The 26,216-nt window shown below is 40.5% G+C and overlaps 1 protein-coding gene across 1 annotated transcript in view; it reads left to right on the forward strand.

Annotated features, from left to right (window-relative positions):
• The window catches only part of TPD52 (tumor protein D52), a 109,621-nt gene that overhangs the window by 28,171 nt on the left and 55,234 nt on the right, over positions 1 to 26,216 (forward strand). The window lies entirely within an intron of this gene.

A 26,216-nucleotide genomic window follows, 5' to 3' on the forward strand; every position in this document is an offset into this window, starting at 1 on the left:
TCACAACTGTGAGTATATGAAAAATGTTAAAAAGTGTGGTTTTTATTGTATGCGAAGTTTGTGTCAGTGAAGCTGCTATTAAAAAACAAAACACTGTCCTTAAATGTTGTCTACAAGGGGCGCCTGGGTGGCTCAGTTGGTTAAGCGACTGCCTTCGGCTCAGGTCATGATCCTGGAGTCCCTGGATCGAGTCCCGCATCGTGCTCCCTGCTCGGCAGGGAGTCTGCTTCTCCCTCTGACCCTCCTCCCTCTCATGCTCTCTGTCTCTCATTCTCTCTGTCTCAAATAAATAAATAAAATCTTAAAAAAAAAAAAATGTTGTCTACAAAAATTCCATCGTTTCCTCCCTCCCTGTCAGTGTCCCGGACAGAGCAGGTGTGTACATATAGGTGACTGAATGTTGAATAGTGTAGTTGAGATCATCCAAGTAGCACCATGAGATGAGGATAGAAAAAGGGGCTGTAGTGGTGGGGGTAAAACTCCAGGGGGCGAGCTCTGCAGGGAGGGGCAGAGTGGGGGGTTTGGTTGGTAGTTGGGGGGCTTGTGGCAAGATTGGCCCTGCTGGTGGATGTTTGTCAGGCATGGCTTCGGAGGGAGGAAGAAGAAGATGCTCCACAAGCAAGTGAGGATCTGGGTGGGAAGGGGCCACAAGTAATCTTGGATGCAGGTTAGATGTGTCTTGGGTGTGAAGTTGGGAATGCTAGTATTTTGTGGTCCAAATTCTGGTGACCTTGGCCTTCGGAATCAGGAAGCCCTGTGATGACGGAGTGGGCTTAAGGCCAGAGGATGGCTGCATTTTGGGAAAGTGGGGCAGAGGGGGATTCAGGGAGCTACAGATTCTTAATTTTCGGAGTGTCTGTGTCCTTGAGTAGCAAGGTGAAGAGCTCGATCAGGTACTTAGATGAACAAAAGCCAAGAGATGAGGTGAGGCAAGAAGGCAGAAGCCAGGCCAGGATCTGGGCAGCTACCAGAGATCTGGTTACAGACTTTGGGAGTATGGTGTTCAGTGGCCCTTTGGGTTCATTTCTAGTTTTTTCACTTGTGTATTCTTTTTACTTTTAATAAATTTTGTTGAGTATATTTTCGATTTTCTAGATGCATGTGGTCTTGTGTTTGCTCAGAATGTATTGAATACCTTTCAGATGTATAATTGTGAAGCAGAAACCACTCCATTTTGTTCCAGCACCTGCAGAAGCTGACTACTAAAACTTAAGAAACCAACCACATTTTGCTCCTTAAAGGTCGTTCAAATTATCTTCCTGTTGGGTTTTGTGCACTGAGGTTTCAGGGTAGATTTCTGTCACTTTAGGTATCTTATTGTTCAAGACCGTCACCTTTTTAACATTGTCTTCTGAGAAATATTTAAATTCTTTTTTTTTTTTTTAAGATTTTATTTATTTATTCATGAGAGACAGAGAGACAGAGAGAGAGAGAGAGAGGCAGAGGGAGAAGCAGGCTCCCAAGGAGCAGGGAGCCCGATGCGGGACTCGATCCCAGGACCCTGGGATCATGACCTGAGCCGAAGGCAGACGCTTAACCATCTGAGCCACCCAGGCACCCAGAAATATTTAAATTCTGAAGGACAGTGCTAGCCCCTTCCTCAAAAGACAGTATTAATTAGCACCGTAATTAACTACTGTGAGGGTCCTCCTTCTGAGGGCTCCTAACCAACTTATTTTCATATGCTCAAGGCAAAAGAATTCAAACAATACAAAAGGGAATGCGGTTAAAATCAAATTTCTTGAAAAGAAAAAAAAATCAAATTTCTTCCGCCTTGACTCATTTCCCAGAGACACCTGTTATGATCAAGCTCCTTGGGTGTCCTTTAAGAAGTGTCGGTAATGGTAAATGTATAACCATTTAAAAATGCAAGTGGGAACATGTCATACACATTATTCTGCACTTTGTTTTATCTAACATGTATCTTCTTGGATGTTTTTCCTCATCTAACACAGATGGATAAATCTTTCTTTTTTTTTTTTTTAAAGATTTTATTTATTTATTCATGACAGACAGAGAGAAAGAGAGAGAGAAAGAGGCAGAGGGAGAAGCAGGCTCCCAAGGAGCAGGGAGCCCGAGGCGGGACTCGAACCCAGGACCCTGAGATCATGACCTGAGCCGAAGGCAGACGCTTAACCATCTGAGCCACCCAGGCGCCCAAATCTTTCTTTTTTTAAAAAAACAGCTTTATTAATTAAAACAAAACAAAACAAAACCGGGGCACCTGGGTGGCTCACTTGGTTAAGCCTCTGCCTTCGGCTCAGGTCATGCATGATCCTAGGACTCTGGGATCCAGCCTCATGGCTGCCTCCCTGCTCAGCAGGGAGTTTGCCTCTCCCTCTCCCTCTGCCTCTCCCCCGTGCTTCTGCCTCCCGGCAAATAAATAAATAAAATCTTGAAAAAATAAAAAAATAAAAAAAACAGCTTTACTGAGATATAATTTACAATAAATAATTGCCGTACAAATTACCTTGCAATTCAGTTATTTAAAGTGTACAATTCAATTTTTAGTAAACTTACAGAGTTGTGATACTACCACCACCATCCAGTTTGGGAACTTTTCCATTAGCCCTGTGCCTGTTTGCAGTCACTCTGCATTCCCACCCTTAGGCCACCGCTAATCTACTTTCTGCCTCCGCAGATTGATTTTACTCTTTTTAACTGCAACCAGTGGTCCGTTTTGTGGAAGTACAAAAAAATGTGTTATAGGTCTCTGTCCAGGCAAATCTAGATTTTTGCCGATGTTTTATTTTGCGGCCTTCTTAACTTCCTTTTAAAAAATTTGACAAGATTGAAAATTTGCCTTTGAGGCAGACTTGGTTAAGAGTGAGAAGGGGGGGCGCCTGGGTGGCTCAGTTGGTTAAGCGACTGTCTTCGGCTCAGGTCATGATCCTGGAGTCCTGGGATCGAGTCCCATGTCGGGCTCCTTGCTCAGCAGGGGGTCTGCTTCTCCCTCTGACCCTCCCCCCTCTCATGTGCTCTCTCTCTCTCAAATAAATAAATAAAAAATCTTAAAAAAAAAAAAAAAGAGTGAGAAGGGGATTCTAGGGAGGGTTGTTTGTGGATTTTCCAGTCATTAGCTGTAGGACTGGAGGAATTTTAGGGCCTGGGTAATTATCTGTATTTGAATAGAAACTGCCTGAGGCCATCCTGGACTAGGTTGAAACCTAAGCCTTAATGTGTATTTTATACATGTGGGGAAATGAAAATCTTGTTTACATAAGATTGAGGGGAATTTATTATTTTGGTCTTTTTTTTTTTTTTTTTTCATTTTGTCTCTAAGTAGGATTTCAGGAGTATGTCTTAGGGTATATTTTCAAACTATATTTTGGGACCCATATTGAGTCATGGATTCTAACCAGCTGTTATTTAAAAAAAAATGAAATAGAATAATACCAAAATGCTATGCACACACACTATAATGGTGAGTGTTGTTTGCTGAAAAATCAGTTTTAATTGTAAATTGTGTGTGTGTGTGTGTTTCTGGTGTAAACATTAGGAATGTTGAAAAGTCAGTGCCCTAGGAGTTCGTTTCTCAATTTCAGTCGGGGGAACAGATAGATTATACTACAGCTTTCTCTTCATTTGAACTGTACTAGAACTCTTCTTAGGGGCAGGTAGGATGAGAGGACTGAGGGAGGGTGGTTCACTGAGATAAACATTTGTTGGATATCAGCTGGGAAGGTGAGCCAAGCGGTCTGGGAGAGTAGGAGGTAGAAATGAAAATGTTCAGGGAAGCTTCCTGTGTCACCACTTTTCTCTGTCAAAATACTGAATTATTTCCAAAGTTCTAATGAGGAGGCTTTGGATACATTTTAGTCAGTTTATCAACTATCTGTTTATAGTTTATCAACTCTTCCATTCTGGCTTTTTTGAGACCAGTATATATATATATATACCTATATATATCTATATATCTAATCTAGATTGAGGAGAACTTTAGAACAATTACATTTGTTGGATGTGGTGGTTGGAAGTTACTTAAAGGTACCATACATACATCCCTGCTGTAATCTCTCCGACGCTTCTTCTCCCTACACTTGCCTACGTCTGCTAAAGGGGAGTTCGTTCTCTCTCCAGGCATCCCCGTTGTTCTCCAGCTTCTTCATGTGGAGGACCTTCAGGCTTCCTGTGTCTGTGGTTTCTGGATTGGGCAGTTGTACTGTTCTCTATTATTGTATGACACATTTCCTCAAAACTTAACAGCTTAGAATGACAAACGTTTATTATGTGAAGAGTAAGTCGGGAATCTTGGAGCAGCTTCTGTGGGTGGTGTGGCCTAGGGCTCTCATGAGATGTGGTGAAGTTGCGGATTGGGGGAGCCATTTGAAGGCTGAATGGACCACAGGGTTCATTTTCAAGATGGCTCACTCAGGGCGCCTGGGTGGCTCATTCGGTTAAGCGACTGCCTTCGGCTCAGGTCATGATCCTGGAGTCCCGGGATCGAGTCCCGCATCGGGCTCCCTGCTCGGCAGGGAGTCTGCTTCCTCCTCTGACCCTCCCCCCTCTCATGCGTTCTCTCTCATTCTCTCTCTCTCAAAATAAATAAATAAAATCTTAAAAAAAAAAAAAAAAAAAAAGATGGCTCACTCATACAGTTGTTGGCCGGAGGCCTCAGTTCCTGCCTGTTTGAATGCCAGCGTGCATCTGCTTGTTTTCGGGACAGCCCTCTGTGGGATCAAGAGAAGCAGAAAGACAGAAGCCAGAATGTCTTTCATGGGTTGTGGTAAGGATCAAGGGAGAGAATACCTGTCTGTCACAGAGCACAGTGCCTGGCACATAGTAAATGCACAGTTAACAGCTACTGTTACTGTTCTTGAAATAATTATGACCATGGATTAGGGTTCATATGTGTCTACTGTGTCATCAACTGTATGGAATACTATGTATAGGGAAACAGTTTCATTTGTTATTTTTTATATTTGGATGACTTAACCGATCTCAAGTCCAACCATAACTTCTAGACCCCTGTGTATTCATCCTCTTGTGCTGATACAAGATAACAGAAACTTAAGTCCTAAAAAAATAACAGTGGTCGTGTTGTTCTTCTTTGCTGTGTTTTAGCTGTTGTTCCCCCTCATTGCCCAGGTTCCTCCGAATGTACCAATGTCCATTTCTTTTTATAAACATCAGTAGTATTGGGCACCTGGGTGGCTCAGATGGTTAAGCGTCTGCCTTCGGCTCAGGTCATGATCCCAGGGTCCTGGGATCGAGTCCCGCATCAGGCTCTCTGCTCTTTGGGAGCCTGCTTCTCCCTCTGCCTCTCTCTCTCTCTGTCTCTCATGAATAAATAAATAAAATCTTTAAAAAAAAAAAAAAAGAGATAAACATCAGTAGTATTGTCAAGTTCCTGGACTCCAGGTTGGAAAATTCAGACAGTTTCTATAGATAATTCATTTACAATTGAGGAGGTGAAGAGGACTAGGGCTAAGGTGTGGTAGGAGGGATGGAAGGAAGAAATGGGCCCGAAGGAGCCTGAAGGATTCTGGCTGAATTGGTAGATGGATAGAAAGAAGTAAAAAGTATGGAAGTTTTAATTTTAAGCCTGTGAGTAGAGAAAGTGGTGGTACGATTAATAAGAAGTCAGGAAGGGGGCTCCTGGGTGGTTCAGTTGGTTGAGCGTCCGACTCTTGGTTTCTGTCAGGTCATAATCTCGGGGGCGTGAGATTTAGCCCCGCATCAGGCTCTGCGCTTAGCAGGGAGTTTGCTTGGGATTCTAGGCCTCTGCTCCTCCCCCCGCTCTCTCTCCCAAATAAATAAATCTTAAAAAAAAAAAAAAAAAAAGTCAGACGGAACACAAATGAATAGAAGAAAGAATATATGGTTTTGGAAGGAAGAAGTAGAATTCGGTTTCAATTTTGACTTTGAGGGAGGTTGGTATCCACCAGGGAGTTATACATGGGTTACCCATGGTTGGCCAGAGTGCTCCTTGCAGTCATCCCTGGAACCTCTCAGGGCCAGACACAGGGCGTAAAGTCTTTGTTTGCCAGAGTGTGCTGTACCCTAAGATAATACCTGCAGTGATTTAGGAAGAGGGACCTATAGTTTACTGAAGGAAAGTGAAGGAAACAAACATTGAGCGTCAGGGACTGGTGCTTTTAAATGTCCGGTTTATTCCTAGTAGTAGCCTATACAAGGTATATGTGCTTACCTCAGTTTTACAAATATAGGAAAAAAGGACCAGAGAGATCAGGTGATCTGTCCAAAGTCACGTAGCTACCAGTAGGTGCTGCAGCTAAGATCTGAATTTATCTTTATGAATGAATGTATCTTCTTTTCCCGTGAGCATCAAAGGGCATATGTATGGCTGGTTGAATTGCTAGAATCTGAATACCTATGAAGTAACTCAAAAGTGGCCACTGGTAACTAATTAGTTACTCAGGGTAACTAATTGCCAGGTTATGTTTCATGCCTCTTTTCTTCCAGCCCGTTAAGTTCTGTTGCTAGAGGACTTCCTCAAGTGGCACTGTATCTCCTTAAGCTTGTGCTTGTTGCTCTGATCAGTAGGGGGTGGCAGAGAACAGCACAAGAATATCTCCTTTCAAATCCTGTCCTTAAAAACTGAGGCTTCATAACTCCCCTTCCCTCTTGGCACCTCTCCCATCCTCACCATGGTGTCTTGTCCGCCCAAGCAGCACTAGTCTGTGGCCCCTGGCCATTGTGTGGTGTCAGCGTGGAGGTTGGTTTACAGATCAGTTTGCCCATAGGAACCCGAATCCTCCCAACAGTAGCCATCATAGCTCCAAGGATCAATTACGGAACACGAACCGTGCACGGAATGACTTGCAAACATGGAAAGATTTGATCCTCACAACAACCGATTGCGGTAGATTCTTAGTGCAGTTTTATTCATGAGGAACTTGAGGTTCAGAGTGTTTAAGTTGTAGAATTTCACACATCTAGTAAGTGGTAGAGCCAGGTTAGCATTCCTGGTTTTTCTGACCTGACAGCTCTGTTCTTAACTAGGATGCCGGATTGCTTGTTTACACAAAGCCTCTCCCCAGACAAAAGCTTTTCCCATCCGTCTCTACTCTTACGCCATCTGGGAGAGGTGGATGCCCCATGGAGTAGCTGGAAGGGGATGTATGGCTGTGAGTGGCCACGGAGGACCTGGTCGCTCTGGGTTAAGTCTTCTCATAGGCGGCACTGAAGGGTACCTGGTCCCAAGGAAAATTGGATGTGGCCAAATGTCAGCACTGTTTTGTGGGGCTGGAAGAAAATGAACAGTTTAACAGTGGTCCAAGGACTCTTTGTTTTGTTTTTGAAGATTTATTTATTTTAGAGAGGAAAGCATGTGTGAATCAGTGGGAGGGGGCACAGAGGGAGAGAATCTTCAAGCAGACTCCTCGCTGATTGGGGCTCATTCCCACGACCCATAAGATCATGACCTGAGCAAAAATCAAGAGCCTGAGGCTTAACCGACTGAGCCACCCAGGCGCGCCCTCACCCCCACCTTTTTTTCTTTTTCCCTTTTTTTTTTAAAAAAAGATTTATTCATTTATTTTAGAGAGAACAGTGGTCCAAGGACTCTTGCTACAAAAGCTATTTGTTGATAGTACCAGTTATTAACTCTGGAAAATTCAGCTAGAGTCTGGCCCCGGAGTAGTAGGAATGGAGGATTTTGGAGACCTCCTGATCTTTTGATGACAAAAGAGGATTCACCTGGATATTAGCTAATATCAGATTAGCACTTAAAAGAGCCTGTCTTCCTTAGTGTACCAGTTAGCATTTGTGCTAGGTGTTTTGCTGTGAAAAATGTATACTGGGATTAACAAAACAGATTTATCAGAATAAAAATTTAGTAATACCAAGGGAAACATAACAGTTGGGCAGAATGGAATCATTGGGCTGGTCAGTCACCTGTTTCTCCTCCAGTAGGAAGCCATTTTGGATATCTCAGTGGGTCCACTGAGTCTTCCTTATTATTTTAACACTAAGCTTTCTTCTTGGCCTTCCTCTCCTTTCTATTTATACTTTTTCTTTAGGTGATCCTTCCCTAAATGGATTTAAATGCCATTCAGTCATTGACTCCTAAAAGTATCACTCCTTTTCCCTCACCACCTTCAGCAGTTTCCGGAAGACACTACTCTGTATGTGAATGGAAAGGAAAAAAAAAACCCCACTAGGGACTTGGGAAAACTCTGGGAGAGGTTTTGGGAAAATACTTTTTTCCTCAATCCCTCCCTCCCTCCTTCCCCCTCTCTCCCTTTCGTCCGTTCGTTCTTTCTTTCTTTGAAAGTTAGACTTAAAAAAAAAACAACCAACCTTTTATTTGTTTATTTTTAAGTAGGCTCTGGGCCCATTGTGGGGCTTGAACTCATGACCCTGAGATCAAGAGTTGCATGCTCTACCAACTGAGCCAGCCAGGCACCCCCAATCTCTTTAAAAAAAAAATTTTTTTTTTTTTTTTAGTACTTAGATTGAATACTCATTTATTTTGATGGTGAACATAGTTTAAACATGATAAAATGGTTCTTTTTTTGGTTAACAGAATCATGGAATCAGATATTTATTTCCTGTCCTTTAGTGGAAACTGTAGTGAATTGAAGACTGTTGTTGGGAAGAAAATATTTCCAGTGGATTGGATTAAGGTCGAACTATCTTTTTTTTTTTTTTTTTTTTTAAGATTTTATTTATTTATGTGACACAGAGAGAGATAGCGAGAGCAGGAACACAAGCAGGGGGAGTGGGAGAGAGAGAAGCAGGCCTCCCGCTGAGCAGGGAGCCCCATGCGGGGCTCGATCCCAGGACCCCGGGATCACGACCTGAGTCGAAGGCAGACGCTTAACGACTGAGCCACTCAGGTGCCCCAAGGTCGAACTATCTTGAGGGCAGGCAAGGTTCAACTAGCCTCAGTTAGACATCTCTGAACGGTCCATCTGGTCACTCTACATTTTAATGTTGACTCATACCATAGACTGTTACTTCAAGCTATAAACTTGCAGTTTTTTTTCTAGTATCTTCTTGTGATTTCTAGCCTTCATATCATCCATCTCAACCTAAGGGAGTAACTAAAAATCCCTGCTATAGGCAAGAAGAGTGCTCTGGAAGGAACAGCATGTGTAAAGTCCTGAAGGTTAGTAGCTCTTTGGAAAACTGCTCACCAACCAGGATGGTTAGCATGTAGAAAGTGCTGGGATTGATATGCAGAAGCCAGAGGAATATAATGGGCTAAGGGTCTTATGTACCACATTAAAGGAGTAACCTTGTTCCTAAGAGTGGTGGGGAGCCCTTATAGAGTTTTAAGCTGTGCAGTGACATGATTTGGCTTTTGTTTGCCACTCAGCATTGCAGAATGAGTTAGAAGTTTTTTAAAAGTGGTTTCATGAGCCTGTAATACAGACCTTCTGTGCTTTACTTTGTGTCAGTTCTTGCCCTTATCCTTCCTTCTCATAGTGTCTATGCCAAACTTACATAACTTTTTCAAGCCCCATATTTAGTCTTTCCTTCTTCCTTTCAACAGATGCTCTTACCTCCTTTCACCCAAATTTGAGCCAATCAGGTGTGAGCTCCTCAGCTTTTTGCCTTTAAAGCTGAATCTCTTTCCTTCTTCAGAGCATGTATGAGCCGGCCATTCTCATCCGGGGTAAACATTTAGAAATATAGCAAGAGAATTGGGATTTGAGAGATATAGGGGAATTTCTGCCACTTCCAACCCTAGCTAAAATCAGCTGGACAAACCAGGGAACATAAATTGTGGTTCCTTAGGGAAAAATAAAACAATAACATCAAAAACATAAAGATAGAGTACAAGAGCAGAGAAAACCTGTCAGCACTTAGGTATATCTCACCCAACAAATTCCAATGTTGACATTTCTGTTTGGCATTCTGTTTGTAGTACACAGTAATTTGTTCATATTGGTGCCTCAACAGATTTTGTAATGCTTATATGTGAATTTCATGTAAATTTAGTGGATATATAACTTTTAAAATAATATTTAATATAACTTAAATTTTTTAAATACAAATTACATACTCCGATGAAAAATTTATGTAATATTTTGTGTGTGGTTTGATTTTTAAAATAATAGCAATTATTTAAAAATTGTTCTTTTTTTTTAAGGTTCATGTTCTGAGGCAAGCAGATAGGAGTAGTAGGAACAATCAAGAACTTTTCACTAGTAATAAACTCATGTATATTTAAGATAAATAAGGAGATGAGAATGAGGAAGTGTCAAGCAGGGATCTTATTTATACATTTTAATTACAAAATATAAATGAAGGAACATGTCAACCAAAATTTACTTGCTAGTTACAGGACATTAATGGAAGCCTCAAAGGTTTAAAGTTTTATAAAGTGGACACCTGGGTGGTTAAGTTGGTTAAGCGTCTGCCTTCGGCTCAGGTCATGATCCCAGGGTCCTGGGATGGAGTCCTGCATTGGGCTCCTTGCTGAGTGGGGAGTGCTTCTCCCTCTCCCTCTGCCCCTCCCCTCTGCTTTTGTGCTCTCTCTGACAAATAAATAAAGTCTTTAAAAAAAGTAAAGTTTTATAAAGGTCCTATAATTTATATTTTTTATAGTTGGAACATAACACTACAAAGGATGAAGTCATTCTGGTAGTATTCTGTCCTCTCTCCTTCCCAAAAAATCCAGATGGGAAAATGATCTGGAGAAATTTAGAAAACATGAAAGATGAAAAGGTGAATGTTTTAAAAATTATTGCAAGTTTTGAGAGAAAAAGTAAAACGTTCAATAAGTTATTATCTATTCATGTAAAATAGAAGAATCAGAATGTCCTCCTAGTTCACAAATATTTTATTGAAAACGGAATTTATCATTTTATGTCATGATATGTCTTTTCCTTCTTTGCATAAAGATAAGTATTAGAATATTAAAGGTAAAAATAAAGAAAGCTAAATGTAAAAAATTTCGTTTTATGAATCTTAAAATTCATAAAAGATTAACTTAAGCGAATATGTACAAAATGAAGAAATTTCAAGGGAAATAAAGGCTGAAATGTAGGGCGTTATAAATGAGATAACTGTTTCTTCTGTTTGTTTTTTTAAATTTTATTTACTTACTTGAGAGCATGTGGGCTCGTGTGCACGAGCGGGGGAGGGGCAGAGAGAGAGAGAGAGAATCTCAAGCTGACTCCACAACGTGTGCAGAGCCTGATGTGGGGCTCAATTTCATGATGCTGAGATCATGACCTGGGCTGAAATCAAGAGTCCCGGCGCCCCTCTTCTGTTGCTACAGGGATATCAGGCAGTCTGTAATACTGTGGACAGGTGGCAGTCTGTTTAAGATAACCTTTGACATTTCAACAGCTATCTGGTTTCATGAACTCTTTTTTAATCAGTGTAAAACAATAACAAAAGTCAAACAGCACAGAGAAATATAAAGGGAAAAGCAAAAGCACCCTTACCTACTTCCCTGATCTTTAGTCCCACTTCTGAGAGAGAAAAAGGTTTAATATTTATCTTTATATTTTTATACAATGTATTGGTGTGACCTCTATTTGTCAGGTTACAGTTTACAAGCTAACTCCTGTAACAAGCTCAAAATTTTAGTGTTTTCACATAATAAAATTTTAATTCTCACTCACAGAATGGTTCAATGTGTGGTGTCATTGGTTGGGTGGTACTCCTTGGCAGCTTTGTATTAAGTTGGAAACTTGGGAAGCCAGGCTCCTTTCATCTGGTATCTTTACTTGCACTGGTAGGGATATGAAAGCGCATCAGAGATCACAAGATCCCAGAACCCTGGGATGATGACCTGAGCTGACGGCAGCCGCTTAACCGACTGAGCCACCCAGGTCCCCCCTCCCCGCCTTTTTTTAAAGATAAAAACAAAAACAAAGAAAAAAAACCTTTCCCTTTGGAAGAGAAGAATAAAACCTGAAATAATAATAAATTTGGCATTTTAGAGTGCTCTTTTCCTTCTTACATACTCAGGGGACTGGGGGTGGTGGTTCTGAGAAAGGATTTGTTAACTCAACTGATAGAGCCTAGGGCCAGCAGTGGTTTTATGTAGAACTTTGCTGGATCACCTTAGAGATTGGTGATGTTTAACAGTTTATCTTTAAAAATTTTATACTTCGGTTGCTGATTGTCATATTTCATATTTAAATTTCAGTCATTAAGCAGTCTTGAGGACCTGAAACTCAAATAGGATGTGGTGTTGATGCTGTTGGGATGAGGTAAGGGAAATGAAAACTTACGGAGCACTTTGGTGGCTCAGTTGGTTAAGCGTCTGCCTTTGGCTCAGGTCTTGATCCCAGCATCCTGGGATTGATCCCTGCGTTGGGCTCCCTGCTCAGCAGGGAGTCTGCTTCTCCTTCTGCCGGCCGCTCCCCCTGCTCCTGATCTCTCTCTCTCTCTGTCAAATAAATAAATAAAATCTTTAAAAAGAAATGAACACTTACAAAAATACTGTATTTTATTGAATCTAAAATTGGAATAGGTACCATAGTATCTGAGATTAGATGAAATGCAGTAATTGTTTTTTAAACCAAAATTTCATAGAACTTTTGGCCTACTTATTAATAACCACTTGGATGGGGCACCTGAGTGGCTCAGTCGTTAAGCATCTGCCTTTGGCTCAGGTCATGGTCCCAAGGTCCTGGGATCGAGCCCCGCATCAGGCTCCCTGCTCTGCGGGAAGCCTGCTTCTCCCTCTCCCACTTCCCCTGCTTGTGTTCCCTCTCTTGCCGTGTCTCTCTCTGTCAAATAAATAAATAAAATCTTTAAAAAAAAAAAAACACTTGGAAAAAGAAACACTGATACTATGTCTCCCTTCCAATTCTACTAGATTTGCATCTTCACCTCTACCTGGGACTCTGTACTCTTCCAGATTCTTTTTCCACTTTAGCGTCTTTCTTGAGTCTTTGTTCTTCCATTCATCATAAACTGTTACCTCTGAGTCCAGTAGTTCTTTTTTTTTTTTAAGATTTTATTTATCCGAGAGAGATTGAGTGCGAGTAGGGGGAGGGGCAGAGGGAGAGAGAGAATCTCATGCAGACTCTGCACAAATGTGGAACCCTACGTGGGTCTTGATCTCACAACCCTGACAGCATGACCTGAGCTGAAACCAAGAGTTGGACACTCAACTGAGTGAGCCCCCCAGGTACTCCATGAGTCCAGGGTTCTTAACACAGTTGCACCTTAGGATCACCAGGGGAGCTTTTACAAATGACTGACATTGAGAACCTTTGCCTTAGTCTGTGAAACATGCCTGTACCCCTTCTTTGCTCATAGGTTCCTCTCGAGGATTGTCTAGATGCCTCCCCATCTCCTGCATGATTGTCCAGAGTGGGCATGTCTTGTAGTCTTCACTCCCTCACCTTTTGGTCATGTTCAGCCCACGTAATGAGGCTTCCTCCTTTCACCCCTTCATTGAAGTGCTGTTGCTAATGTCACCAGTCACCACCTGCCTGCCACTGATTTCTCCTTCCTTATTTTACCGGGTATTTGTTGCATTTTGGGTGCTGTTGCCCATTCCTTGTTGTGAAACCCATTCCTTGTTGTGAAGGAGGGAGGGAGAGGCAAATCAAGAAACAGACTCAGCTATAGAGAACAAACTGATGGTTACTGGAGAGGTGGTGGGTGGGGGAATGGGTTAAACAGACGATGGGGACTAAGGAGAGCACTTGTGGTGATTGAGCACTGGGTGATGTGTGGAAGCGTTGAATCACCATATTGTACACCTGAACTAATATTACACTGTACGTTAACTAACTGGAATTTAAATAACTTAAAAAAAAAGGTAACTGTTTCCTTGCCACTTCGCATATTCTTCCTCAGAGAACTTATGTGTCTTAAGTGTTCAGCTTAATGTGCTAATGATTTCTTGGTTATTCCCATCAGTATCAGAATCTTGTTTCCGCCTTCCCAAGCAGCATATCTATTGGATAACCCATGAACTTGACCAAAATGGAATTTATTTTTCTTCAGAGCTGTTTAACCTCCTGTGTTCTCTTGGCGCCACCATCCACCCAATTTTCTTTCTTTCTTTTTTTTTTTTTAAGATTTTATTTATTTATTTGAGAGAATGAGAAAGAGAGAGAGAGCACATGAGAGGGGGGAGGGTCAGACGGAGAAGCAGACTCCCTGCTGAGCAGGGAGCCCGATGCAGGACTCGATCCCAAGACCCCAGGATCATGACCTGAGCCGAAGGCAGTGGCTTAACCAACTGAGCCACCCAGGCGCCCCACCCAGTTTTCTGTGTTAGAAATCAGAGAGTCATCTTTTCTCCTTTTTCCCCCACTTCATGCAGTCATCTAATAAGGGCTGCAAATTTTATGTCTTAATATTTCTCAACATATATCTTTTTCTCTCTCACAGACCACCGGAGTACTCCCTAGCTCAGGACCTCATCCTCATGTGGATGCTGCAGGGTCTCCTGACTGGTCGGTCTCCCTGTCTCTTGGCTTGTCCCTCTCAAACTTCTCCTCCGTAGTCACCAGAGGGACTCATCTAAGATGCAGATCTGAATTGTCACCTCTCTACCTGGACATTTCTCTCCTTTCCCCTTATCTCCTTTCTCTCCTTTCTCCTCATTTCCCCATCTATTTGTCTGGAGTCTCAGCTGGTGCCCTCCTGCCCAGAGACCTTATTGGTGTTCCTGACCACCCGATGTGCTTGCTTTCCTTTTAATCCTGTCCTCTGTTTCTGCTCTTCACTGGCCCTCGGCAAAAGTCCAAAGGTTCCCTAAACCTTACTTTCTGATCTAGCAAATTCACTTACTGTTCTTAGTTCTTAGCTGTCCTGTCCTCGTTTATTGCCGTTCATTCAGCCCCGACCCTGCTTCTGATTCAGTGCTTATTCCCCTGTGTGCTCTAGCTTGGTTTAATCTTGTTTTCTGTTTCATTTTGAGACGCATTGAGTTGCAGTTAGAGAAAGCCCTAGTCATGGTGCCAGACCTGATTCCTAGTTGGATGAGAGAACTCTCATGAGATTTCAGCGAAGTAATTTATTTGATTTTCAGTTTTCCCATCTATAAGATGGTAATGATGATAAAACATCATTGGCTAGGGTTTTTTTTTTTTTTTTTTTGAAGCCTTACATGGGATAGTACATTGAAAGAACAAGGGGAATATGTAAAGTAGAAAATAACAGCAATGATAAACCTAATTCCTTTATTATTAATTATATAATTATTAATAATTGAAAAGAAAACCTTCTACTGTGTTTTATTACCCATAGCTCTATGAACTCAGCTGGAAACCAATGAAAATCTTCCGAATGAATAAAAAAAAAAAGGATAAAGTCAGACTGGAGCCTTGTCTGCAAACCAGGCTGCCTGTCTGCAAGGAGACAAGAAGTGATCAGCCAGTGCACCCTTAGTGTCTTTAAGGCAGCGTGGTTCGGTCTGGGCTTGGTGTGCTTTGAAATTAAAATCAGGGATTTATACTGCAGATGTAATCCCCATAGGAATTCCTTGCAACAAACATACAGAGTTGGGGGAGGGGGAGATTATTACAATTACATTTTTCCCTGTGGTTCCTGAAGTTTCAGGGGATTGATTTGGCTGGTCTGTTTGGAGTTGGCTACTTATACAGTGTTTTTGTTAGTTTTTGCAGTAAGGTGTTTATGAGGATTAATGACTGCATTAAATAAGAGTAAACCTAAGACTTTCTGAGAGCTCATTATAAAAACATTCAGTCAAAACCTCCACTCTTTGTGACTGTAATCTTTGAATTGAATTGAGTAAGAGGAGAGGCCCTCTCTTGGGACTCCTGTCATGTCTTGCCTTTTCTGGGGCTGTTGAAGGGTGGTAGTTTTTCTCTGTTCACTTTAAATAACACTTAGTATTCATTCATTCATTCATTTATGAGAGAGAGAAAGAGAGTGAGTGCAGGAGAGGGGCAGAGGGAGAGGGAGAGCGGGAATCTCAAGCAGGCTCCATGCTCAGTGTGGAGCCAGACTTGGGGCTCGATCTCACGACCTTGAAATCATGACCTGAGCTGAAACCAAGAGTCGGATGCTTAACCGACTGAACCACTAAGGCGCCCCAAATAGCACTTGTTTTAAATTGATTATTTGTTTTTAGTGGGAAATAGAAGAATGTTGATCTTAGTCATCTTGGTAATGATCTTGTACTTAGCTGGATATATTCATAAATTTGTGTGGATAGTGGAGGAAAAATCAATGTAAATTTGAATGTTTAGTGCAGATTTTTTTGTTTTTAACACCACATGAGTGTATCTTTCTGTTGTGAGGCATATGATAATTGAAGAAAACCTGCTTACTGAAAAATATTTCTCTTAGATTTTGTTTAGCTGAAATGATTGTAATAAACATTGTTTTATATTGCTCACTGAAGAGGGTCAGATGACAGTGTTGGTAAAAATACAAACCATTTTTAAAATTGTAGCTGCACTTAACTTGTATACATATATTGTATTTAAGTCCCATCAATAACTTTAACAATGAACCTGTAGTTCAACCCATCCATTTTGTTAAAATTTTTAATTAATTTTAATTTTATTATGTTAAGGTACCATCAACTGAATTCTTACTATATGTATGTGCAAAGTATGTAAACTTCCATCTATTGCAAATATTTTCTTGCAGGCTATGACTTGTCTTTTAGCTAATACTATCTTTTATCATAACAGAGTTTAAATTTGTATGTAACCAAATTTGCAGTCTATTAGTAACTCTTGGATTTTGTATCTTAGAGAAGCCATCACTTACTACTAAAGTAGTCTATAGTTACAGGGTAGAGTGCTACCCCCTACAGTTTTTCTAACATTTTTATTGGGCATATTTCATCTGGAGTTCTGGCGTGAGTTAAGGAACAGTTTATGTTTTCTCTGCTATACTCTTGTCCTATGTTAAATTCCTTTGTGTACAGAGATATATTTCTGGACTTCAGTTTGTTTCATTGATCTGTTGATTCTTAATGCCCATACTGTGTGGTTTTAAGTACAATACAAAACTCATACTCTTTGAATTTTAAAAAGTTTACATTTTCTTCTATATGGTGTAAAGCAAATTTTAAATGAACAGCAAGGGATAAAATGAAAATTGAAATTCTTCTTTCTTTAGTTCATTCATCATAGTCTCCCTTCCCATTGTTAATTATTGTTATATTTCTTGACCTTTTTTCTCCAGAAAACTTCTATCCCTGTTCCAGCACACACACTTATCCATGGGTAAAAATGTGTACAAATGGGGTCATACTATATGTACTATATATTATTCTTTACCTTGCTTTTTAAAAAATATAACCGTGTTATTGGGATAAAATTCTTATACAACTCACTCATTTAGTATACAGTTCAGTGTTTTTTAGTATATACTTGTGCAGTCTCTAACACAATCAGTTTTGGAACATCAACCTACAATAGACCTCCTACCCAGTAGTCACTCTCCACCCCTCCTGCCCCAGCCATAGGCAGACAGTAACCTACTTCCTCCAGATTTGCCTGTTCTGGACATTTCATAAAAATAAATTTATACATATGTGGTCTTTTGCCACTGGTCTCTTTCTCTTAGCCTGTTTTCAAGATGCATCCAGGGTATAGCATGTATCAGTACTGAATTTCTTTATTGTCAAATAATATTCCATTGTAGGGATATACCGCATTTTATTTATCCATTCATCAGTTAATAAGCATTTGGGCTAGTTCCACTTTCGGCTATTTTGAGTACTCCTGTATATTTATGTGAATGTATGTTTTCATTTCTTTTGGGGATATACCTAGGAGTGCAATTGCTGAGTCATCTGGTAACTCACTAACATTTGAGAAACTGCTAGACTGTCTTTTTAAGTGACTGCACTATTTTACATTCCTACCAACAATGTATGAAGAATCTGGTTCTCCATATCCTCACCAACACTACTTCGTATTGTCTTTTTGATTATAGTCATTCTAGTAGGTTTGAAGTGGTATCTCACTATGGTTTTAATTTTCATTTCACTGATGGCTAATGGTGTTGCCTGCCTTTTTCTGGACTTACTGGCTATTTGTGTATCTTCTTTGGAAAAATGTTTATTCAGCTCCATTGTCCGTTTTTTAAATTGGGTTGTCTTCTCATTGAGTTGTGAGAGATTTTTTATATATTCTGGGTACAAATCCTTTATCAGATACATGATTTTCAAATATTTCTTCCCATTCTGTGGGTTGGATTTTCACTTACATAATAGTGTTCTTGAAGCATAAAAGTTTTTATTTTTTATTTGGGTTTATCTTTTTTTACTTGCACTTCTGTGTCGTATCTAAGAAACCATTGCCTAATCCAAGGCCCTGTAGATTTATGTCTATGTTTCTTCTAAGAGTTTTATAGTTTAAGCTCTTATATTTAAGTCTTTTATTCTAAGTATGTAGTTTGAGGTAAAGTCCATCTTCATTCCTCTATATGTGGATATCTAGTAGTCCCAGTACCATTTGATGAAAAGACTGTAAGATGCTCCTATCACTCCCCCTCACTCAGGAAATTACAAGGGTTTTAGGAGCTCTGTGGCAAGAACTGAGGGTAGAGACCAAATATATATTTCTTAGTATGTCACACAGCCTTAGCAGGCTAATACACTGTCCTTATGTTTGTAGTAAGTTTTGAAATTGGAAAGTGTGAGTTTTCCAACTTATTCTTCTTTTTCAAGATTGTTCTGGCTATTATAGGCGCCTTGCATTTCCCTGTGATTTTGATAGGATTGTATGGAATCCGTAGATTGATTTGGGGGGAATATCACTCCCTTAACAATATTAAATCTTTTGACCCATGAGTATGGGCTATCTTCCCATTTATTTAGACTGGCTTAAATTTCTTTCAATACATTTTTGCTCTTAGAGTGTAAGTTCTATACTTCATTTGTTAAATTTATTATTTCTGCTGATATTTTTTTTAAGTGGCATTCTTTTTTTTTTCTTTAAGTTTATTTATTTTTTGGGGGTACCTGGGTGGCTCAGTTGGTTAAACGTCTGCCTTTGGATCAAGTCATGATCCCGGAGTCCCAGGATCAAGCCCCGTGTCAGACTCTGCTCAGTGGGGAGTCTGCTTCTCCCTCTCCCTCTGCCCCTTGCCCTGCTCTTTCTCTCTCTCTCTCAAATAAATAAAATCTTTAAAAAATAGTTTTATTTTTTTTAGTGATCTCTACACCCAACATGGGACTCAAACTCACAAGCCCGAGATAAAGAGTTGCATGCTCTTCTGACTGAGCCAGCCAGGTGCCCTCTGTTGCTATAATTAAAAGCAACTTTTTTTTTCTTAATTTCATTTTCAGGTTATTTACTATAATTATATAAATGTGATAATTTTTGTATATTGATCTTGTATCCTGCAAAGTTACTGAACTCAAGCATTTTTGTTGTTGTTAAATATTTTATTTATTTGACAGAGAGAGACACAGTGAGAGAGAGAGCACAAGCAGGGTGAGTGGGAGAGGGAGAAGCAGGCTTCTCGCCGAGCAGGGAGCCCGATGTGGGGCTCAATCCCAGGACCCTGGGACCATGACCTGAGCTGAAGGCAGACGCTTAACGACTGAGCCACCCAGGCGCCCCTGAACTCACTTAAGCGTTTTAATAGTTTTATAGGCAGTTGCTTAGTCGAGATCATGTCATCTGTGAATATAGATAGTTTTACTTCATTTTCAAGATGGATGTCCTTTATTTCATTTTCTTGCTTAAGTGTCCTGGCCAGAACTTCCAGTAGAATTTTGAATAGAAGTAGTGAGAATGGACATCCTGTTTCCTGATCTTAGGGGGAAACCATTCAGTCTTTCACCAATAAGTAAGATGTTAGCTGTGGTTTTTATTTTTTATTTATTTTTTAAAGATTTTATTTATTTATTCGACAGATATAGCAAGAGAAGGAACACAAGCAGGGGGAGTGGGAGAGAGAGCTGTGTTTTTTTCATAGGTACTCTTTATCAGGTTGACGTTCTCTTATATTCCTAGTGTTTTTTTCTAGAAAAGGGTGATGAATCTTATCAAATGCATTTTCTGTATTTCTTGTGTCTGTTGTGATGAATATATGTTTTTTAGGCTTTTTACTGTTGGCATAATAATAATATATTGATTTTTGGATGTTCAGCCAACCTTGCATTCCTGGAATAAACCCCACTTGTTAGTGTTAAATAATTCCTTTTGTATGTTGCTAGGTATGGTTTACTAGTATTTTATTGAGGATTTTTGTGTCATATTTATTCTGGAGATATTAATCTATAATATTTTGGTGATATCTTGTCTGATTTTGGTATTGGAGTAATACTGGCCTCATAGAATGAATTAGATAGTGTGTCTTCTTCTTCAGATTTTTTTTTTTTTAAGAAAAGTTTATAAAGAATTGGTATGAGTTCTTTAAATATTTGGTACAGTTCACCGGTGAAGCCATCTGGGCCTGGAGTTTTCCTTGGGGGTAGTATTTTGTTTACTAATTTAATCTCTTTACTTGTTAGAGTTCTTTTTCACATTTTCTATTTATTCTTAAATCAGTTTGAGGATTTGAAGTCTTTCCAGGTATTTGTTCATTTCATCTAAGTTCTCTAATTTGTTAGTATGTAATTGTACATAGTATCCTTTATAATCCTTTTTATTTTTATTGTTGGTAATAATGACCTTCTTTCATTCCTCATTTTAGTTCTGCCTTGATTTTTAAGCAAGCTTTTTAAAGCTTTATGTTTTAGAAATTTAAAATGATTGAGCTAATTTTTTAACAACCACATAGTATTCCATAATTAAACTATTTATGACCAATAACATTTATAAATAGTGCATCAGGTAGTATTTTTTAATATATTTTGGTATATTTTTGGTGATACTGTGTGTCTGAGGGGAAATTTTTAGTAGTTGATTTGCTAGGTAAAAAGGATGTCGTGTTTGTTATGATCAATATTAGTAGTTATTAACAAATCTCCCTGAGTTTACACCAGTGTGTTTGAGAGTTGTTTTGAATCTTGCCAGCACTGAGAATAATGTAACTCTTTTATATTTGCCCCTATGATTTGTGAACATTTTTGTCTTACTTTGATTTACACTCAATGAGATTAAAGATTTTTTCATATGTTGGCTATTTATATTTATCTAGAACTAATTTTTATATCCATTACTCTTTTTTATTGGGTTATTGATCTTAACAAATGTTTTGTTATATTAAGGAAACTAGACCTTTGTCATATGTCTTCTAAATATGTTTTCCCTGTTTATGGTTTCTTTTAACCTCGTTGGATATTTTTGTTCTGTAGAATTTTTATATTTTTATGTGGTTAGATTTATCTACCGTTTCCTTTCTGGCTGTGGCTTGTATCAAGTTCATGTTCCTTACTACTGTCCATTGCTGCCTCCTGTGTTATTAGGCTCTGTTAGGCTTAAAGAAACATACATGCTTGGTTTACCTCAGTTGATGGCTTTTATTGTAAAAATTCATAGAGAATAGGAAAAATAGGATCAGCCAGATAATCGGGTTGTGGTGTTGGGACATAGAGAGTCTGGGAATTAGTCCATAGGTCTCTTCTCTGCAGGTAGATTAATAGAATATCCAGAAATTGTCTCCTTGGAGTGGACCTTGTTATACCATGAACTCAGGGAAATATTTGAAAAAGACACCACTTCAGAAGCCTTGGAGAATGGCTGAAATACGTGTGATGTTGATGGATGAAGGTGTTGTAGGATAGGGCTAGGCATTCCTGGAGGGAGGGGTATTTGAACAAAGACAACAAAAGAACAAAGACAAATGCTGATTCCCTGGATTTCTGGGTCTGATTTAAGAGGATTAAGGATGGGGAAAGGTCAGTTAGTGTCCAGAATTCTTGAGAGGATGCTTGGACTTTATTTGATAACCAGTGGGGAGCTACTGGAAAGGTTTAGAGTCGGACATTCATTTAATAAAAATTCATTTGTGTCAGGAACTGTTATAGGCACTTAGGGATATATCACTGTGCAAAATAAACCAAACAAGGAAAAAAAAAATTATTCCTCCTGTGTAACTTACGTTCTAGTGGAGAAAGAGAATCAGTAATCATTATGCATAGTATGTATTTTTTTTTTTCTTAAAGATTTTATTTATTTGACAGAGAGAGACACAGCGAGAGAGGGAACACAAGCAGGGGGAGTGGGAGAGGGAGAAGCAGGCTTCCCGCAGAGCAGGGAGCCCGATGCGGGGCTCGATCCCAGGACCCTGGGATCATGACCTGAGCCGAAGGCAGACGCTTAACGACTGAGCCACCTAGGCGCCCCTGCATAGTATGTATTTTTATAGTGTGTTAGTTAATGTTTGCTATCAAAGCATCAAATAGAGCAGAATCAAGGAGAGTTGTTACGTGTGTGGGGGGGGGAGGGGTGGGAAAGAGCATAGTTGTGATTTTAAATGGGTAGTCAAGGTAGGCTTCAGTGAGAAGGTGGCACATGATAGAATCTGGTACTACATTAACGAGAACAGTCTAGGAAGCCAGGTTCTTTGGCACTGAATGGAGAGAGGGGGTGGAGAGTCTGGAGGTAGGAAGACCATCTGTATGAACTGATTCGATGCTTCAGTTGGAAGTGGAATTTCTTTTCCCCTTGGTTAGCAAAGAAGTCCAGTAGTTAACTAGCCTGATAAGCTCTACTTTGTTTTTTTTAGGTTTAGGAGAGATACAGTTTCTAAACTGTTATTCTTTATTACCAGTAGCCCAGTGTTTCTTTAAGTGTATTCATGAACTAACTATATCAGAATCACTTGGGATACAAGTTAAAAATGTAGGTGGCCGGGCCCTGCCCTAGACTGATCTTGGAGGTAGAACGGGATAATGGTTAAGACACAAGCTTGAGACAGTCTGTTTGGCTTCAAATCTTAAATCTGTTTCTTACTTGGCGAGTGTTCTTGGGCAAGATATATAACCTTTCTGTGCCTCAGTTTCCTCATCTGTAAAATGGGAATAATGATCATGGTAATGATAGTATTTATTTCATAGTGCTGTGAGGATCAAATACATTAATTTATGTGAAGCGTTTAGAACACTGTCACATTGTAAGCATTTAGTTTTAGATGCAGTTGTTTTTGTTTTTACCGAACTGTAATCTCTGAAGGTGAGGCCCGTAATCTTCATTTTCAGTAGTCCCCTTGTGTGGCTCATTTGCCCATGTTCTACAGGATATAATGTTAATACTTCCAAAGCTATAGTAATAATGTGTGGTGATTTTTGTTAGAATATGAGGCAATTAATGTTTTAACTTTCTAGATAGAGTGGTTTATTAGCAACAAATGCTATTATTTATGGGGTGCCTATGCTAAGCATGTTCTAGGCTATTTGCAACATCCCTGTGGAGAGAGGTAGATATTAATTAGCCCACTTTTACAGGCGAGAAAAACTGAGGCTTATGCTGGTGAAGAAACTTGCCAAAGGTGAGACAGCCAGTGAGCCATGGAATTGTCACTGATGTCCCCACTCTGCCTGATTTCAGAGCACTTGCACCTTCCATAACATCATGTTCTAGTTACTCAGCCTTTTTCTTTGCAAATGTATACTTTACACTCCGATGCATTTGTGCGCATACCTCCCCGCTGCCATACTGGAGATAAACCTCATTGGGCATGCTGTATTTGTGGTAGGTGAGTTGCATCATTCTGCATGATTGAGAACTGAAGAAAATTTTGTCTTTACGAGATGTGCTAGAAGCGTTTCTGTTTGCAAGTTTCGCACCTCACAGCTCATGACTGAGGTGGTAAAACGAGCATGCCCTGTGTGGTAGCCAGCCTCCGTGATGGTTTCCGGTGAGCCTGGTATTCAGTGTTCGTAGAGTCATCTCCCAGATGGCACCAGGTTTAGCATATGGCAGAAATGATGATATGTGATGTCCTTCTTTTTTTTTTTTTTTTAAGATTTTGTTTATTTATTTGACAAAGAGAGACACAGCGAGAGAGGGAACACAAGCAGGGGTAGTAGGAGAGGGAGAAGCAGGCTTCCCACGGAGCAGGGAGCCCGATGTGGGGCTCGATCTCGGGATTCCAGGATCATGACCTGAGCCGAAGGCAGACGCTTAACCAACTGAGCCACCCAGGCGCCCCATGTGATGTCCTTCTAAGATTCGGTTGTAAAAGACTGGCTTCTTTTTCTTTCTCTCTCTCTGTCTTTCTCCATCTCTTGCTCTAGGGGCAGCTAGCTGCCATGTTGTGAGTGGCTCTGTGGAGGGGTCCATGTGGGACCCCCAGCAGCTACGGGAGAGAACTTGGAAGCTTACCTCTCAGTAAGGACCTCGGAGGTTGCAGCCTGGCCGATGCCTTGCCCGCGATGTCATGAGACACCCTGAGTTAGAAGCACCCAGCGAAGCTGCTCTCTGATACCCAGCCTTCCCAAACTGTGACATAATGAATGGTTGATGTTTTAAGCTCCTGAATTTTGGAATAATTTGTTTAAAAAGCCTCAGATAATTTGTAGTCTGAAGTTCTGAGTTTTGCGCCTTTATTCCCAACATCCTGGAGCCCCTCAGCTGTCATACATACATTCACACACACATATTTCACGTGGTTGCCTAATTTACTTCTGTTTTGTGTTGCTTTGTTATCTAGATCATCTCTGCTTTCTCCCTTTCTCCCCACTAAGCATGTTGTTGACTGGCTTTCTGGTGCTAAGATATAGAAAGTATATCACTGTGGTACTCAGCACAGCACTCAGTAGACCGCTGGCTAGCCGGCTGGAACGAAGTGACTCTTACCCATTTCCAAGGTGCTGCATGGTGAACTGTCCTTTACCCAGCGGCCAGAAGGAGCCCTGATGCAGGTAGTTCCATAAAGTGGCTTCTGGTTTCTGTTGTAAAAACTCCATTGGTTTTTAGCTGAGAGTGTTGAAGGCATCACATTGTCTTCTTGCTTTTCTCCCTCTGCTAGTTCTTAAGCAGCAGAGTAAATCTAAAGAGAAGTCAGTTGGAACAGTGTTCCTGTTTTTGTTGAAAAGTAAGAGAATGTGGGACGCCTGGGTGGCTCAGTCGGTTAAGCGTCTGCCTTCAGCTCAGGTCATGATCCCAGGGTCCTGGGATCGAGTCCCCGCATCTGCGGGGAGCCTGCTTCTCCCTCTGCCTCTGCCTCTCTCTCTCTCTCTCTCTCTCATGAATAAATAAAATCTTTAAAAAAAAAAAAGAAAAGTAAGAATGTGGCAGAGAAAAATCGTTAGGGCTCGGATCAGCTTATTTAAAGCAGTCATCTGCCTGTTAAATCAAGTGTTACCATGGTGTCTGATCTTTCTGAGCTCGTCTCTTTGTGTCATCGTGCCCTGTACAGTGACTGCCTTTGATTCCTACTTCTCAAAATTCGGAGGCCAGCTTTCTCCCGAGAATTCTCTCTCTGAATCAGATCCTCTTACGGAGGAGAATCTAAATTTGAATCGCTCTCTGTTTTGATCAACATGCTGGTTAAATGTTTAGAACCCTACTTAATGGAGATATTGGGGCCTCGCTTGCCTCCTTAGAAACCCACAGAAAGCAACAAGGGCTGCCAGTGTTAATTGTATCATTGGACTGTGATGGGTCTGCCATCTTGCTAGGCTGTTTTCACTGAATTTTGCCAAGAAAAAAAGACTCTGAGGAGCAGGTATAGGCCTCAAACTTGGTGCCCTACTTCTGTATTGAATAGATTGTCAGTTTCTGTTTATTTTTATATATTTTTAAAAATATTTATTTGACAGAGAGAGACACAGCGAGAGAGGGAACACAGCAGGGGGAGTGGGAGAGGGAGAAGCAGGCTTCCCGCGGAGCAGGGAGCCCGATGCGGGGCTCGATCGCAGGACCCTGGGATCATGACCTGAGCCGAAGGCAGACGCTCAACGACTGAGCCACCCAGGCACCCCTCTGTTTATTTTTAGAAAGATGTTAGACCACTAGCCAGTTTGCGAGCCACCTTCACCTGTGGTGGGGGATTCTTTGATGGTGAAAGTACTCCATAAATTTGTAGCAGCTTTGGCTAAGAAGCCGATATTCAAATCACTATGTTTTTGTTTTTGTTTTTTAAATACATGAGAGAAGTTTAACTAGACTGCTTGTTTAGTTGTTTACTTTGCATTAATAATGGAGCTTTTAAGTCATTTCTTTTATCATGAGCGCAGCCCTGCCCTGGAAACTCTATATAAGTGTGCTTTGTGTGGTGGTCCTTCAGAGACTTATGAAGCCTTGATAACAGTCCAAGCAGGTGAGTTTCAGTGCCCTGGGTCTTTTTCCCTGGGCAGAATAACAGAGTAGGTGAAACATGTTTTTTTTAAATTTAAGTTAATAGATGATTTTTTAGTGCAGTAGTAGGTTTACAGAAATTGAGCACATAGTACAGAGAGTTCCCATATCCACCCTCCCTTCCCCTTTCCCTTATTA

The sequence above is a fragment of the Mirounga angustirostris genome, unplaced genomic scaffold (genome assembly GCF_029215605.1).
Source record: "Mirounga angustirostris isolate CCGP_5_RB_7025 unplaced genomic scaffold, mMirAng1.0.hap1 SCAF_4, whole genome shotgun sequence".
Classification (NCBI taxonomy): domain Eukaryota; kingdom Metazoa; phylum Chordata; class Mammalia; order Carnivora; family Phocidae; genus Mirounga; species Mirounga angustirostris.